Source organism: Lycorma delicatula, chromosome 6 (assembly GCF_047948215.1).
Source record: "Lycorma delicatula isolate Av1 chromosome 6, ASM4794821v1, whole genome shotgun sequence".
Lineage (NCBI taxonomy): Eukaryota > Metazoa > Arthropoda > Insecta > Hemiptera > Fulgoridae > Lycorma > Lycorma delicatula.
The window spans coordinates 11,070,145-11,089,643 of record NC_134460.1 but is presented as its reverse complement, the minus strand read 5'-3'; the positions used below and the strand labels follow the sequence as shown (position 1 = coordinate 11,089,643).

Genomic DNA, 19,499 nt, shown 5'->3' with positions numbered 1-19,499 from the left:
ACATAAATGATAATCATTACTATATTAATATTTTTATTAAATGCAACCCCATTTTTATCCAATCCCATACAACCAAATATATGCTACAAATTAGTTATCGATATATATATATATATAGTATTTATTGTAGAATTATTTTTAATTCAATTTTATGAAAATGGTAAATAATTATTACTACCATGTAGTATTTAATTTATAAGTTATTTTAATTATAATTATATTTTTGTAAAAAAAAAAGCATATAAAAAACTGTATATAATATTTGTTAAATATATTTATTTCAAACAACCAGCCAGTGTATTTTTTATTTTAGTTTATAAGTGTAATTAGATTTTATAGGATGTTATAGTTATTTGAAGACAGTAATAGTTAATTCAACTGATTTAATTTACGGTTGTTTACGCCTGTCCAGAATAGTCATTGGCTACTTAACATTAAGAGTTATTTTAGTCCTCTCAAACTCTAATACAAATGGATGTGTTAATAAAATTATAAAAAAATCTGATGTGAACACCTCATGACTTCCTTGTACGCCTATTAAATTACATATACACATTTGTTTTTTTGTTTTTTTTTAATGAAAAGTACATAAAATTTTATTTCGTTAATAACGTCTGATATTTTTTATTATTCATCGTAAAAAAAATTTACAATCAGAGGTTTTTTTTTTTTTTTTTGTCATCAGTCATTTGACTGGTTTGATGCAACTCTCCAAGATTCCCTATCTAGTGCTAGTCGTTTCATTTCAGTATACCCTCTACATCCTACATCCCTAACAATTTGTTTTACATATTCCAAACGTGGCCTGCCTACACAATTTTTCCCTTCTACCTGTCCTTCCAAAATTAAAGCGACTATTCCAGGATGCCTTAGTATGTGGCCTATAAGTCTGTCTCTTCTTTTAACTATATTTTTCCAAATGCTTCTTTCTTCATCTATTTGCCGCAATACCTCCTCATTTGTCACTTTATCCACCCATCTGATTTTTAACATTCTCCTATAGCGCCACATTTCAAAAGTTTCTAACCTTTTCTTCTCAGATACTCCGATTGTCCAAGTTTCACTTCCATATAAAGCGACACTCCAAACATACACTTTCAAAAATCTTTTCCTGACATTTAAATTAATTTTTGATGTAAACAACTTATATTTCTTACTGAAGGCTCGTTTAGCTTGTGCTATTCGGCATTTTATATCGCTCCTGCTTCGTCCATCTTTAGTAATTCTACTTCCCAAATAACAAAATTCTTCTACCTCCATAATCTTTTCTCCTCCTATTTTCACATTCAGTGGTCCATCTTTGTTATTTCTACTACATTTCATTACTTTCGTTTTGTTCTTTTTTATTTTCACGCGATAGTTCTTGCGTAGGACTTCATCTATGCCGTTCATTGTTTCTTCTAAATCCTTTTTACTCTCGGCTAGAATTACTATATCATCAGCAAATCGTAGCATCTTTATCTTTACACCTTGTACTGTTACTCCGAATCTAAATTGTTCTTTAGCATCATTAACTGCTAGTTCCATGTAAAGATTAAAAAGTAACGGAGATAGGGAACATCCTTGTCGGACTCCCTTTCTTATTACGGCTTCTTTCTTATGTTCTTCAATTGTTACTGTTGCTGTTTGGTTCCTGTACATGTTAGCAATTGTTCTTCTATCTCTGTATTTGAACCCTAATTTTTTTAAAGTGCTGAACATTTTATTCCACTCTACGTTATCGAATGCCTTTTCTAGGTCTATAAACGCCAAGTATGTTGGTTTGTTTTTCTTTAATCTTCTTTAATCAGAGGTTAATAATTATTAATAAATCAATATATCTAAATTTAAAAAAAAAGGAGATGAAGTCTGATTCGAATCGATGTGCCCTCTCGTCGTAAGAACCAAATATTTCATTAATTAAAATTTCATTTAGCTACAACTCTGGAGGCAATGAAAATAAGTGCCACCTTTGATATATCGTTGAAAAGCTCTCGAAGGGGTCTTTTATTGACTGCAGATAAGAAAAAGTCCAAAATCCTATTTTTTATTTTGGGCTTTTTTGGATACTTTTGGTCCAGTCGACTGCAATCAAGGGAGGTACATAACTGGATGTTGAAACAGTTCTATATCCAAAATTTTAACATCCTACTATTAATTGTTTTTGAGTTAAGCGAGATTCATACGTATGAACGTCACGTGAAACTAGTCAAAATGGATATTCCCGTTGAAATCTGAAAACCGAAATTTTTTGCGATCACAATACTTCCTTTACTTCGTACAAGAAAGTAATAATAAATAGCAATAGTAATAACACATATGCACTAGATAACAAAGCACAAGCACAACTGTTCTTGAATAACAGTCTATATATTTCTCAGTGTTTTAATAAGTCTTGAGTAAACATTACCATTAAGTGCGTAGAACAAGTAAATTTTACATAAATTTGAATTAAAATAAATACACAGTGTAAGTACACTTAAAAGTAAACATAATCATAACGCTAAATAGTCTTGATACGATAGTGAGAAAAAGTTTGTAAAATTGAATATTTTCAATGGACCAGATAGTCATTTACGATTTATCAAATTATATAGAAACCTTAAATATGGAAGTAGTAGGAGATTGTAGATAAGCAGTAAACATAATTGTAACTTGTGATTGGTAGCAAACACAATTTGTGTGCTGGTCTCAGTGGTATTCCTAATGTCGTTTTGATATCCATAACACGTACCAAATTATCTGTTCCTGCAGCTGTTTTTATTATTAGATCGTGTTTTCACTATAGAGGGGAACTATTTTCGTCTTATCTAATACCAAGTGAACCCGCAGATATTCCTCTTAGAAGTTTGATATTTATTGCGTTATTGTAATCGATTTAAGTAATCCTTCGAACAGTTATTCTAAATACATTGCGTAAATTTTTGTAGTAACTGCCAACGCTCCAAACTATTAACAGGAATTTCACTGAACTCAGGATCAGGAATTGAAGCAATAGTAGAAGCGATGAGAAAGTGGATCTTTCGAATCAAAAGAAACAGTACATAGTGGGTGTGAATTTAAAATAGCTTCAATCTGCGCAATTACAACAGTGAAATTAAGAATACTTTGTCTCATTACACGACGAAGGTGAAACACTTTTTATTTCGAATTCGCACAATCCGCCAAAGTGTAGGGAAGACAGAAATAAATTACCAATCTATCCCTTGCGAAGTAGTGAAGGTCTAATATTGTATTGGAATGCCTTTGATTTGAATATTTAAATAATTCATGAAAAACTTTATTCGCAGCCTTAAAATTTGTTCCGACAAAAAATATAAAACTTATTTTAAAATCTATTATTTATATTTAAATATTTTGAAATATTTGAAATATTTTATATTTTGCATATTTTGCAAAATATTTTGAAATATTTTGCTTTTGTAAATAGAATGATGTGAATAGCACATGTACCAGACGAACGATTCGGAACGGTAATCAGATTGATTTGTATTTATAGATTTTCAGACGGATGATAAAGTGACAAATGAAGTGGTGTTGCGGCAAATTGATGAAGAAAGAAGCATTTGGAAAAATATAATTAAAAGAAGATACATACTTATAGGCCACATATTAAGACATCCTGGAATAATCGCTTTAAAATTGGAGGGACAGGTAGAAGGGAAAAATTGTGTGCAGGCAGGCAACGTTTGGAATATGTAAAAAAAATTGTTAGGGATACAAGATGTAGGAGATAACGAAATGAAACGACTAGCACAAGATAGGGAATCTTGGAGAGCTGCATCAAACAAGTCAAATGACTGAAGATAAAAAAAAATTATTATAGTATTGTTGCGACTGTAAGTTAGCAGAAACGTTTTCCAGTAGCTGTCTTCTATTCTTAAAAAATTCGACTACTCGTATATTCTGAAAACTGGGAAATTGTACGAGATATAATTTTTTTTCTAGTCTGGGTGTGATAGGGTCCATTTTGTAAATTAAAAATTGTGTCGCTATGAGTTCAAACGCATCAGTTTGAAAATTCATAGTCTTTATAAATGAACAAATGACAAAATGAGAAGTGCTAGATACAGAATTCCGTTGAATTGAGTTAATATTAAGTATTGTCTACGTGATCGATAGCAACATGTATATTATTGTACTTTTTTTTAATAAATCGATAGCCACTGAATAGTTCTTATTGGTAATTGGTAAGACTTTTACCGTATCAAGTGCAGCACCCTTTAACGAAGAATAAAGGTAATGCAGTTTTGTATATCAGAAAGAGCAGATCACGAACACACTGAAATTGAATTCACTATCAAATTCTGGTAACTAAATCGGCGGCAAGTGAATTGAATTCACTAGCACATTAGATTATTTTGACATAAACTTTGGCTATCAGGGTTATAGAAATCGATTAGTGACCGCAATTTACGTTGTTTAGCCCTCTATTTGTTCCAAATATGAATCCTGTCATTAGTGATATAGGATCTCATTCTTCAATTTTAAATTGGATTGCGACATACTTTTGTGATTGTTCTAGTAAATTTCTCAGTTTAATGGTTAACGAATAACTATCGTTAATTTGAGGGTCAAAGGTATCAAAGGTACTAAAAAATATTTGTATCCTTTTGATTATGCGACAATACCGATTATGCGTCTCCTAATTCAGTAGTGATCTTTATGTTAATTGTGAAAGATAATAATAATAGATTTATCTCGTTCAGTGATGACGCATACAAATGAATGTAATAATTTTTAGTTACATAGATATGATGAAGAATTTTATATTGAATATTTTTGTAAAAAATACGAGATATATCTGGCCCGGAGGACCAATGTTCACGCACGATTAATGTATTCAGAATTTTCGAATGCTAATGACTCGCACCATAAAGGTACCGGAAAATTTTAATACAAATAATTACGATAGCATATTTATTTGACTGAAACAAAATATGCAAGAATTTTGAAACGATATGGTCATCTGAAGTTAAAGGAGTACAGATATACTTCTTTTAAGAAACGAAGATAAATAAGAAGGTTCGAGCCTACACGATTGAAAAGTCATAGAAAAATTTTGAAATTTGTAATGCTTGTATACATTCCATTATCCATGATAAGTTGAATTATCCCAAACGTGTTCTAGGTAGACCACCGGATTGGTCTAGTGGTTAACGCGTCTTCGCAAATCAGCTGATTTCGAAGTCGTGAGTTCTAAGGTTCAAATCCTAATAAAGGCAGTTACTTCTATACGGATTTGAACACTAGATCGTGGATGCCGATGTTCTTTGGTGGTTGGGTTTCAATTAACCACACATCTCAGGAATGGTCGAACTGAGACTGTACAAGACTATACTTCATTTATACTCATACATATCATCTTCATTCATTCTCTTAAGTAATCTTGACGGTAGTTCCGGAGGCTAAACAGCCAGAAAAAAAAATCGATTCAAAATTATAGACACCTAACTTCATATTCGTAAGGAACTTAAGGCTTTTTAGCTATATTTACTGTTTTTTAAATCATTGGATTCATTATTTTTAGCCGAAATCCAAAACTTTAGAGTAGAGAATGGAATCATCAAAGTAATTCGCCTAGCAAAAAAATTCAAAACCTACGAGTTACCCCGTAAAGCGATGCTAACGGTGTTTTAAGTCTCTATAGGCCCAATTTCGTTTATTTTGAAGAACACGTGCAATCAATATCGAGTTCTACTGTTACATGTTAAAACATAAAGTGAAATCTGCAATAAAGAAGAACCGTTGGTTTTCTCACAAGGGGCGAAATATTTTGCTTAATACCGCCCACCTTCATACCGTCAAAAGGGAAAGCTATTCAAAAGCCGAGCTGGGAAGTGTTGCCGCATTTACTTTACGGTTTCGATCATGTTGATTTCTTTTTGTTCGGACCTCTCAGTTTATAAGTGGCCCTGAGTTTGAACGAACTCGGACACGTAGATGAACGATTCTTTATTACTGGAACAAAAAAAGTTCACAAAAAGCTGAAACAAGTGCCTATAAGTACCCGGGGAAACATATTGAAACGTAGTTTATTTTCATTATCATTGAATATATACAAATGTTTTAGTCTAATTATTAAATAACTCCGTATTTTAAAGTAATATTATCATAAAGCTGATGGATGAACGTAGAAAATATAAGAATGCTAGTGATGAAGAAAGTAAAAGGAACTATCGGAAATTAAGAAATGCTATAAACAGGAAGTGCAAACTGGTGAAAGAAGAGTGGATTAAAGAAAAGTGTTCAGAAGTGGAAAGAGAAATGAACATTGGTAAAATAGACGGAGCATACAGGAAAGTTAAGGAAAATTTTGGGGTACATAAATTAAAATCTAATAATGTGTTAAACAAAGATGGTACACCAATATATAATACGAAAGGTAAAGTCGATAGATGGGTGGAATATATTGAAGAGTTATACGGAGGAAATGAATTAGAAAATGGTGTTATAGAGGAAGAAGAGGAAGTTGAGGAGGATGAAATGGGAGAAACAATACTGAGATCTGAATTTAAGAGAGCTTTAAAAGATTTAAATGGCAGAAAGGCTCCTGGAATAGACGGAATACCTGTAGAATTTCTGCGCAGTGCAGGTGAGGAAGCGATTGATAGATTATACAAACTGGTGTGTTATATTTATGAAAATGGGGAATTTCCATCAGACTTCAAAAAAAGTGTTATAGTTATGATACCAAAGAAAGCAGGGGCAGAAAAATGTGAAGAATACAGAACAATTAGTTTAACTAGTCATGCATCAAAAATCTTAACTAGAGTTTTATACAGAAGAATTGAGAGGAGAGTGGAAGAAGTGTTAGGAGAAGACCAATTTGGTTTCAGAAAAAGTATAGGGACAAGGGAAGCAATTTTAGGCCTCAGATTAATAGTAGAAGGAAGATTAAAGAAAAACAAACCAACATACTTGGCGTTTATAGACCTAGAAAAGGCTTTCGATAACGTAGACTGGAATAAAATGTTCAGCACTTTAAAAAAATTAGGGTTCAAATACAGAGATAGAAGAACAATTGCTAACATGTACAGGAACCAAACAGCAACAGTAACAATTGAAGAACATAAGAAAGAAGCCGTAATAAGAAAGGGAGTCCGACAAGGATGTTCCCTATCTCCGTTACTTTTTAATCTTTACATGGAACTAGCAGTTAATGATGCTAAAGAACAATTTAGATTCGGAGTAACAGTACAAGGTGTAAAGATAAAGATGCTACGATTTGCTGATGATATAGTAATTCTAGCCGAGAGTAAAAAGGATTTAGAAGAAACAATGAACGGCATAGATGAAGTCCTACGCAAGAACTATCGCATGAAAATAAACAAGAACAAAACAAAAGTAATGAAATGTAGTAGAAATAACAAAGATGGACCACTGAATGTGAAAATAGGAGGAGAAAAGATTATGGAGGTAGAAGAATTTTGTTATTTGGGAAGTAAAATTACTAAAGATGGACGAAGCAGGAGCGATATAAAATGCCGAATAGCACAAGCTAAACGAGCCTTCAGTAAGAAATATAATTTGTTTACATCAAAAATTAATTTAAATGTCAGGAAAAGATTTTTGAAAGTGTATGTTTGGAGTGTCGCTTTATATGGAAGTGAAACTTGGACGATCGGAGTATCTGAGAAGAAAAGATTAGAAGCTTTTGAAATGCGGTGCTATAGGAGAATGTTAAAAATCAGATGGGTGGATAAAGTGACAAATGAAGAGGTATTGCGGCAAATAGATGAAGAAAGAAGCATTTGGAAAAATATAGTTAAAAGAAGAGACAGACTTATAGGCCACATACTAAGGCATCCTGGAATAGTCGCTTTAATATTGGAAGGACAGGTAGAAGGGAAAAATTGTGTAGGCAGGCCACGTTTGGAGTATGTAAAACAAATTGTTGGGGATGTAGGATGTAGAGGGTATACTGAAATTAAACGACTAGCACTAGATAGGGAATCTTGGAGAGCTGCATCAACCAGTCAAATGACTGAAGACAAAAAAAAAAAATTATCATAAAATTATTGAATAAATTTTCCTAACATACTAGATGCTAGTAAAAATTAAATGATTGTAGTTTAAACCATTATTGAATATAATGTAAAATCAAATACACGTTATTCATATAATTTTGAAAAAAAAATTATTTATTTTTTGTATTTTTATATGAAAAAAGTAATTTTCAAATAAAACCTAATGAAATAACCTATTATAAAATAAGTAAATCTGGGGGTCTCCGGCCTTCGTGGCGCGAGTGGTAGCGTCTCGGCTTTTCAACCGGAATCCCGGTCAGGCATGGCATTTTCACGCGCTACAAAAACTGTCATTTATCTCATCCTCTGAAGTAATATCTAACGGTGGTCCTGCAGGTAAAAAAAAAAATCTGGGGGTCAAAAATAATTAAGGAAATACTTTCCTGGCACTGGTTATTTATTTTTACGGGAAAGTAGAAAATAAATTATACTTGAAAAAAAATTACTTAAGATTTATTTCTTGTAGTGGGGTAATTTATGTTGAAATTTTATCGATATGATAAATTTTTTTGGTTTATATAAACTAAAAAAGTAACAAAATTAAAAAAAATCTGTTTTTTTTTTCTGTCTACCCTAAAAAACCACCATCTAAGAAAATCGTTTGAATTTTCTTCGTTTACTATGTTAAATGGAAGATACTAAAAAAAAAAGAAAAAAGAAAACTAAAAAATGTGAAACCAGTAAAAAGTTATCTAAGATTTTTTTTTAGGGATTTAGGTGAATTACGATGAGATTTTATTGGAACATTATTACAAAAAGTTTATTAAAACAAAAATACTTTAGAAAAGTTCAAAAAATCGATATCTTTAAACTATGATCGGCTCTCCTATACTCCTAAAGTACTTTTTTTTTGGGGGGGGGGGGTGTTTGCAATACTACTTGTGTCTAGGAAGACGTTAAAAGAAATTCGGTTAAAAAAAATGCTTTAAATAAAAAATTAGCTTTTTTCGATTTTTCGGGAGGAGGAATTTTGCAGAAAATTAAAAAAAGCATGCTGTATGTACTGTGTTTAATATAAAGTACAGTATGCAAAATTTTGAGAAAATTTACCCCCCTAAAAACACCCCCAATCACTAATGATATTGACCCCAAAAGTTAACCAACGAATTGCCTGATAAACACCAATCTGTATAAAATTTTATTAAAATCAGTTTATCCACTCAAAGGTTGTAAAGTGAAACACGCCCAAAAACACGCATATACGTACGTGTGAATAGTATCCCTCCAGGTTTTTTTTGGAGTCCCTGGATAATGAAATGTCGAAAAAACGCATACTCCATTTTTTAACCGATTACTATACCTTCCATCTTACAGCATATAGTTCAACAGTTGCGATGCCAGGAAAGTAAAAATAGACATAATGATTTACGGAGGAGATGGCGCGGCGACCGGGATCGTCACGTGGCGGGTTCTTTGCCTTCGGGGTCAGGATGTCTCCATGGCAACAGAAACAAGTTATGAATCTTTCATCGTCAAAGTCGGTCTACTTTAGTTACCGTAGTTACTACTATACTGCCTTTTGTAATTTAGTTTCTTTTTCAGGTTTCTATAAAGCCTGAATACTTTGTTAAATAAAAATAACATCAGTATTATTCTCTCAACCATGAGGATAACGAAACGTGCGGGGGTCTAACGGGAGGAGACTTTTGGCTAGATGGGAACAGCGAGTCGGCTCCGGGGTTTGCCTGGGCCGACCTGGATTCCAGGGGTCCAGACGGCTATGACTACATGGAGCAGCTAACTTTTTTATTAAAACCACTTTTTTATTATTTATTCTACGTACGGAAAATTATGGGACATTCTGTATATAAATTTATTTTAAATATATATTTAAAATACATTTTTTTTTAGTTAAAAAGGATGTCAATACATAAATAAGGTTATAAGATTAAATTTCAAATGATTAAGAAAAGAAGGGTGTCAAAACAGAAGCTTTTGCAGGTACCAGGTAAATACAGCAATATAATTTACACTGGTGTGTGAAAACTACGTTATACTTACCTTACTGAATTCTGTTAAAATTTTCCATTAAGGTAAGAGATTGAAAAAAATTAGAAGCATTTAATTACTTCTACATCTTAAAATAACTCCTGCGAGTCTGATAGGAAGTGGCTAGTTGATGCCACAACAAAATTTACAGTACCAGAATAATAATTATTAATGAAGACGGCAATTTAATAAATTTTTATAGTAAAAATATAATAATGAACTTGACAAATCTTTATTAAGTTAACGAAAGTTTTGTTTATCTTTCTAAACAATTTATATGTTTATCATGTAAATGTACATACTGACGGTCAAACTCTACTAGTAACTGTTGTGTTTTTAATTTTAAAGGTTGAATCGTGTTTTAGAGGTCAAAACTTAAACTTTCTACTTCATTAACCTATTTATTTCTTTAATTGTAGAACAAGTTCTTTTTTTATTATCTTTGTAAGCGATTATTTAATCCACAACTCAACATTAATTTGTATTAAATGTTTAATAAATTAATCTGGCCGGTAAGCAGCATTAAACACTGAAGAACTTTGACCCGGTTGTCCCTTACAATCACAAAATGAAAATAATATAATCCAGTCTTGCCTGATAATAAAGTTAAACTGATAAATTCTTAAATTAAAATCACTTAAGCTTATTTAAAAAAAATGAAGATTCTGAAATTACATAAATGCAGTAGGGTACATGGAATTATGAGGTAATAGTCGCACTAAATGTTATAAAAAAAGAAAGAAAAGACAAACAGTAGTAAAACATTGAATTAACATTGAATTAACGTTCTCAACGATTGGATGGCAACTTTTTACAAGTAAACTGTGTAAAAAATGGATGTACAAATTGCTGATATTTATTAAATCAATGGATAATTATAGAGAATACATAATTTTAGAAGTCGATGGGATGTAATAATAAAATGTAAAAATCTCAACTTTTTTCGATAAGCACATAGAAAATCAATCCATGTGCTTATCGATTTAATATTTGATAAATATTGAGTCTGATTTGAACTTCTTAATGAAATTACATTTTTACCTTAATAATTACGCAGCATTAAAGGTATAATTGAGAAAAAAAAAGCTCGTGTGTACTTATGTACGCACGTAAGAAGTTATACTTCTTTTTTTTTTTACGTATTCAAACAAATTTGAACCGAGTCAAACGTCGATAGACATTAAATACCATGAATAAAAATTTGAATAAATAACACTTAAATTAAATAATATTTATTTTATACCGATTTTTTATATAGTTTAAAAAGTACTGAAGTATTCGTTGTCATATAAAACAAAGTTCATCGAATGTATTTCGATTAGTTTAGTTCCATTAATTCTTCGGATGACGATTGAATAGGCCCGAGGGTTATCAGCGGCTTATGATATGAAAAATATGATGCAAATAGTTTTATTTTATAATAGTACTTATCAGAAATTTTGTTTTTGGTAAATTTAAAATTATTTATACAAAATCAAGAATTTATCTGATATGTGCTTTTTTCTGTGTCAAAAAATATAATTTTACTCACAAAAATTACTACTTACATAAATATAACCTCAATCTTATACCCAATTTTCAAAAAAAAAAAAAATAAATAAATATATGCTGCAATATAAATACAGTTTTATATTTACAACAAATATGAATATGAACAACAATACTCAAAGTTTAAACTATCCGTCTTCAGAAATCCGTGTATATAAATATATATTTATTACGACTCAATATCTGTTATTTTTACAACACGTGCTAATGACTTAATTGCATTGAAAGACTGACTGAATTAGACACTACACTCATGTGCGTACAAACTAATCCATTAGGGCCTGCCCAAATCTTCATGGTGTGTTACGTCGGCGCGCGCAACTTCCGTAACTTGGTGAAAATACACTCTGATCAGTTTCTCCTAACGCGCCAAAAGAAGTATAACTTCAAAAATTAAAATTCTTAGTAAAACGTTTTACTGTAGGTCCATTTTGCTAACTTGGGTTTTTTATCAGCAGGATTATGTTGTATTTATAATATAATTACTAAAAAAAAAAAGGTTAATAAAAATATCTGGGTCACATTTGACCTAAGTGTTTTTTATAATAATATTATTATTTGGCTTTTACAACTGCATAAATCAATATTTATTACCATTCAGTTAATAATTTTATTAAATAAAATAATGAAAATAAAAGTTTTTAATTACAGCCATAACTTGAAAAACAGTTAAATCATCAGAAATTGTAAAAAAAATTAAATGGTAAGAGGGTCTCATAGTCAGGATTCTTAAGTCGGACCCCTATTTTAAAAAATCAGTATTGAAAAATAAAGTTTGAAAATGATTAGCTTTACCTCCTTGCTTCTTCGGGATTAAAATTTTTTTATGGGAGTTATTTTCTTTAATAAGTTGGTCCGATTTTTTATAAATATTATTCTACTAGAATAAAATAAACTGTACCTCGATGACTTTTTGTCCGTATATATATAATCAAATATTCAAATTTCATTGTTTTTGCTGAACACTTATTAGAGATATGGAACAAAAAAAGTTCAAAAATGTTAAATATCTGTCCACCCATAAATCTGATTGATATAAAACTTTAAAATATTAAATACCAAATCATTCAGAAAGGACTTTAAAATTTAAAGGCATATAAAAATTTATTGAGATAACTTACGGATTCGGTTCAGGTCTTATTTCATACAAAAACTCATTAAATTTGTCACCCAACATTCACTTTAGTTCGATATGCTTTACATTTCTAACGAGATATATACCCACATCTGAAGTCGATTTCATTCCTGACTATATCCAGCAAGTCGGGCTTTAACTTTGCAGCTTATCAAAAGTTAATACCATTAATTCTCCATTTATCGAAAATTTTGAGCCGTTTTTGAACAGTTTATGGTGAACTAGTCCGGAGATATTAGTTAAAATAAAGGCTAACACATACGTACATAAACTTCCGGATTAGCTTAATTCCTACAAAGTTTTTGTGTTTTTTGGACTAAACGGGTCGTGGAATCGATTCCATTTGTAAAACTCTTGATATCCAAAAATTCTGCCCGCTCGCTACATTTTACCTTTATAGCTATGCTGTTGCAGAAACAACAACCTACAGTTGGGTAAATAAAAATTTAATCTTGTAAAATGTGTAACGGAAGTATTTAAATAATTAATATCATAAAACATAACTAAAAAAAGCATTTTTAAGAGTATTAAAAAAAATAAATAATAAAATTTAACTGGTTATTGATCTGACAAACAGTGAAAATAGCTACGTTATCGATTACAAAGAAATAATAAAAAAATTTCATGTCGATAGTTTAAATAGAATACTAAAGAACAACTTATAACGTTATCTATTTTTTTTTTTTTTTGAGATATTAACAGCTATTTTAATCAGTAAGGTTTGAAACTGTTCCAGTCCTGAAAATGCTAATTTAAAAAAAAAACTGTCTTTAATCGACAAAGTAGAACAATCAAAGTTAAATAAAACTTATATATTGTTTAAGAATGAAAGGTGTATTATTCCATACCCTCTGATAAGGGTTGATAACTGTTCCCACAATAATAATTCTTCTTTTGTAATAGTAAATCAACATACTGTATAATTCAAAAATATATAAAAAATTAAAACTTCTCGAGCGGTTTACTTTTCTAAAACTAAAAAAAAGAAGAAAAAACTTAAAATCAAACCTTTCACTACACAAAGTACCGACACACGTAATTTGACAATTAAAAATTTAACCGCTACTGAGATATAATCTTAGATACAGTCTAGCTATCTGCAGAAATACATGCATCTGTAATCGAGTTTAATAGTTGGGCTACAGATTTTTATTCCTCTTTTAGCTACAGTATTTAATTTACGATCGGTTCCAATTTACTGGAACAGTAAGTAAATTTGAATACCAAAAAAAGATGCAGAAAGGGATTTCTATTGAAACCCCTGAAAGAACTGTATATATTTATACACATTTTATACAGTACACATAAATAAGTGCATACAAAGATGAGTCCGAGGAACACTGATAAAGTTCAGAACATAAAAAGCAAATAAAACATCAATAAGTGGTATTATCAATCGCACAAAGAGTAACTAATGAAACAAAAAAAAAGTGAAACAAATCAAAGAACTAACAAAAGTAAGTAGTAAAATGAAATTAAGAATTTTGGCGATGCACAACACCCTAGGATAGGTGATTCACCTCAATTCTTGGAGAATTTACAGATCTAATAGATGCAGTCGCTTTAGGCTCCTAACGTCCTCGTTGTTATCCAGATGGTTAACCGCGAGCCGGTTCACACGTTTGTTCAGTCTCAATCTGTATCTTGTACTGAATCGCAGTATATTACCACATATATGGCTAATTTAACATCGGCGGGCGAACACGCTAGCAACTAACTATGTGAGCTGGCGCAAAGTATACCTACGCGCTGATAAAAGCATCATCACTCCCACCGCGCAAATGACTGCGCAGTTCTCCCACCATAGTGGCACTGCAGCCCTAAAACTCTCAGGCTCCAATAAAAGAGCGTGTACGAGAGTGAATTATCAATTCATCGTCGATCACCACCTGGAGAAGACTAAAAAGAAGAAGGTGGAAGAAGACAGAAGAAGTTCCCGTCCGGCTCGACGTGGGACCTCCCGGCGGATGCCTACATCCCCGCCGGAGCAGCAGGCCTGGCAGGACCGCCGAGGGAGCCGCTGGACGCGAACTCTACCTTCCCGCTCCAGCTCGCTGGGCTTCAATCGCCCTGGCCGGCGGACTCGGCAGCAGGAGCCGGCCCAGCGTGGGATCGCTCGGCTAGAACCGCCTCGGCCGCGCCGGCGAAGGACGACCGACGCCGACCCGACACTGCGGAGCTTTGGGGGTCACCACTACCACGCTGTAGTGGGGACCCAACTGCCGCTGAGGGAAAGCCCGGTCGGAGTTCAATGGACGAGCCGCAACTCCCCGACTTCGCCGACCGGCTTCCGGACCCAACAACTCTTCTGAGAGCTAACGCAAAAAATGGCCCTTTTCAAGACTAACATAAGGTTAGTAAGTGCCACGTGCCGTCGAAGCCATCCGGTGACAAATAATACAACGATTCAGTTCCAGAGGAGTGTGGAACTTTCGGAAATCTCAGATAATCGTGTATTTCAGTGGTTTTCGCAAACCGCAGCGCTTATGTTATATCTCTCAATAGTTTGTTCTGGGATCGCTGTACAGCTTCAGTGTTACTCTCGTTTGTTGTATCCCGCAATTGGATTCTGTAGGGCCAAATCGGTTTCAGGGTCGCTATGTACAGCAATTGATTGTTGGATAATGATAGTTGCTATCCCCTGCCTAACAACCAGTAGTACATTTCCCAAAACTTAATGTTTCATTATTTTGTAATACCTATACTTTTTGGAAGAGATCTGTAGACATTCAAAGATGCAAATATATATATTAATATGATGACTTTATCCTTTAATTTATTAATATTCTTAAGAATTAAACAATAATTTTAATTTTCTAACATAAAAAAAAATGTTAACATATAATTTTCAGCACAAGGCTGAAAATTGAATTATTAAATTAATTATAGATTAACAAATAAAAAACCAACGGCACGTAGAGAAAGAGAAATAAAGAAGTGACAATAGGCTAGTACATATAAAACAATATAACTGATGGTTAACCACCTACCAGTACATATTAACTTGTCGTTAACATTTTGTTATATAATTATGATCATTGTTTACAAATTAACAATTTAATACAGTGCACCTACTATATTAAAAAAAAAGAAGAATCACGTAACCTACAATAAAATATTTAATTAATAATTGTCTCTCATTCAATTTTGCTTTTATAAATGTGTGGTTTTTTTTTGTTTGGCTCAAACTGATGATAATATAAAATGTATATAATTAAATTTTCCTACTCGTACAAAATAAAAGTCTGTAATTAATTAACTTATATATTTACCAAAATTTAAAACGATGAATAAAAAACATAATCTTACTGATTATTTTAGTTATAATATAAGTCTTCAATTAACAGTAAAATGGGATACCTACCACTTGTCTAAAGACAGAAAAACCGTAAAGTAGGAGTTAATAAGAACGGAAGTTAGGTTATTATATTATAAAAAATATTATACGTGGCAAGACTTCATTATATTTATTATCACTTTTATTAACACGATTTCATTTTTTATGTTATCTTAAAATCGCTCATAACAGTTAATAAACTTAGAAAAGATTACTTCACAAGATTTTTTGGTGAAAATACTTTAAATTTAAAATTACACTACTTAAAGTCCCGGGTAAATCCCGGGACTTACTTTACCTTAATAGTAGCTACTAACTAACCACCTGATTGAAATTTTGTACTTACGTTCGTAATAACCCTAAATTTAAAACATGATTAATAAAAACGATTAGTAATAAATTTTCTTTTACGTATTCGAACTAAGCAAATCTGCTTTAAGTATAACAAATGATTTTTATATATAACACATTTCTTTGGTTTTTTTGAACCTAAAATTTGAAAATCTTTTTCGAACTTAAAATTTGCATAAAGAAGTTAAGTATACTGTAGAAATGGTCGTAATATTCCCTATTATAGTATGACTTTTATGACCTGAAATATTAATCTCAATAAAGACCTTTACCAATTGGAAATCAAGATTACTACTGAGAAATGAAAAGGGATCTCAGAGCTCAGATGTAAGTATCACTTAAGACTCAGATTGTCACACACTATTAATTAAGTGGACGAAAAACATGAAAGTAATATAAATTTCCTATAAGCGAAAATAATTCAATTTTAAAGACATTAGAATTCTAAAACAGCTTATTTTGGGTATTCTGTACAAAACTATCTAGGTTTATTGATGTACCTATATTAATTTGGTTTCAAGGGTCAATATTATATATATATATATATATATATATATATATAAAATACCATTATATAAAAGTTAAGGGGAAACTGAAACATAACAAAAGTTGGTTACTTAAATGGTCCAATAGGAATCCCATCCCAGGCTTACTATGAATATGGAATCGGGTACACCTCCTATTGACCTAATCGCAAAAAAGAGGATGGAGAGGGCACAAGGCAAGCCAGAACAAGAGGTCAGGGATGCCGTTTATAATATCTGGCAGGAAAGATGGTCGCAGGAAGCTGTGGGTCGATGGACGAGAACCCTCATCCCCAACATGAAGCCGTGGTTGTCGAGACGATTTGGTGAGGTTGATCGTCACCTATCGCAGTTTTTTACAGGACATGGTTCCTTCAATAACTACCTGCACAAAATAGGCAAGAGAGAAGAGCCAATTTGCGACTACTGCAACGAGATAGATGATGCTGAGCACACCTTTTTTGAGTGCAATAGGTGGGACACACTTAGACATAGTAAGGCACTCACAGGTATAACTCCAGAGACAACAATAGAATACATGCTAAGAAGCGAGTCAAACTGGAATAATTTTGCTAGTTTTGTTAGACAAGTCGTTTTACAGAAATACTCCGATGAGAGAAGACAAGGTGTTGGCTAGAATAGGACTGGGTAGACAGCCAGCATGCTGCGGTGTGTTGGCACTGATGAGCCACCAAGGATTCCACAGGTAACAGCACACTGAATACTGAAGGGACCCGGCGCCGCATCGCGGCGAACTGGGTCTGGCGTGGTGTCCAAAAGGGCAATATTAATAAAGAACTCTCAAAAAGAGCTAACCGGTAGGCCGACCTGCCATGCCGATATATAGCCGGTAGGTGGGGAGGCCTATTTGAGTTTAAAGACACTCCCCTGGGCGGCGTAATACCAACAAGTCGGTCCGGCCCAGGGGAGCTGAGAGAAAGAAAAAAAAAGGCTTACTATGAAATATAAGATGTTAAAGTGACTTTCCAATTTCTTCTTTATTCAGCCGATTACATATATTGCATTCAATACTGAGAGACCAACAAAACAGAGTTTATGTTTAACCCTAAAAGTGACATCTTCACCCTGTTCACCATAAAAATTGATTATATAAACCGGACATAAACATTATATAAACTGCTTATTTTTCATATGCATAACTGTTAAGATAAAGACAAACGTAGTGAAAAGAAACTAATTAATACACCATTTTTTAAAGGAAAAAATCTGATGTAGAAACCACATGACTTCCTTGTACGCCTATTAAATTACATATACACATTTTCTGCTGCACTTCATTTAAACATTTCATTTGAAAGTGAGATACGATCCTCCAATTCTTTAATAAAGTGGACAGATACACAATTACAATGTGGTGGACACCACCACATGTATCACTTTTTTTGTGGTGTCCGTATCAGCATTTTATATTAGTTTATATAATAATTTTGTTTAACGTTGCTCAAGTAGTTATGTGATATAAGTGAGAACGTGTCGGATCCATCCGCAACCATGCACACATCGGTTCGAATCCGACTTCATATACATATATTTTTTATTTTATTTTTTTAATGTCTTGATTTATTAATAATTATTAACCTCTGTAAAATTTTTTGAATTAAAATGAAAAGCACATAAAATTTTCTTTCACTAATAACTTTTGATTTTTTTTTCATATTTTCTTTTATTTTATTGTTGTTGTTTTTTTATTGTAATTATTATTTATTGTAAAATTTTTACAATCAGAGGTTAATACATCAATATATTTAAATTTTAAAAAAAGTCGGAAATGAAGTCTGATTCGAACAGATGTGCCTTCCACCTGTAAGACCCAAATATTTCATTAATTAAAACTTTATTTGGTTATAACTCTGGAACCAATGAAAATAAGTACCACTATATATCGTTGAAAAGATCTCAATGAGGGCTTATTACTGCAGTTAAAAAGAAGTAAAAAGATATTTTGGATTTTGGGCTTTTTTGAATACTTTTGGTCCAGTCGATTGCAATCAAAAGGGGTGATGCACAACTAGATGTTACAAAAGTCCTAAACCCAAAATTTCAACATCCTACGGCTAATCGTTGTGAGTTATCTGAGATACGTATGTTCGTACAGACGTCACTCCGAAACTAGTCAAAATGGATATTTCCGTTGAAATCTGAAAATCGAAAGTTTTCGTGATCGCAATACTTTGTTTACTTCGTATAAGGAAGTAAAAACGAGATATACTCTATTTTCTGTCAATAAAGGAAGACGATATTTCTCGTAGACAATCAGGAATTATTACTAAAAAATTAGTATAGCTTTAACTCTAAAAATAGGATTAAAAATTTTTATAACACAATGTTTTTCTGGTTTGAACTGAAAACAAATATGTACGCGTTAATGATCATCAATCACTGCCAAAACTGGAATAGGCATTCCTAAGAATTGCAATAGAAAATTGAGGAGTGAAGTTGTTTCAAATTTTCTTCTTCACCATGTAGAAGATACGATTTTATATCAGCAAGCCAAGCCCTATGAATCTTACATGCGAAATCTTTTACTCAGTTTTCTACTAGTAGTAGCTGAATGGAGAACATCGTTACTTTCAATGAAAGCAACT

The 19,499-nt window shown here is 32.2% G+C and overlaps 1 long non-coding RNA gene across 1 annotated transcript in view; it reads right to left on the bottom strand.

Annotated features, from left to right (window-relative positions):
• Positions 1-19,499, bottom strand: part of LOC142326545 (uncharacterized) — a 295,602-nt gene that overhangs the window by 156,097 nt on the left and 120,006 nt on the right. The gene's annotated exons all lie outside the window — the stretch shown is intronic.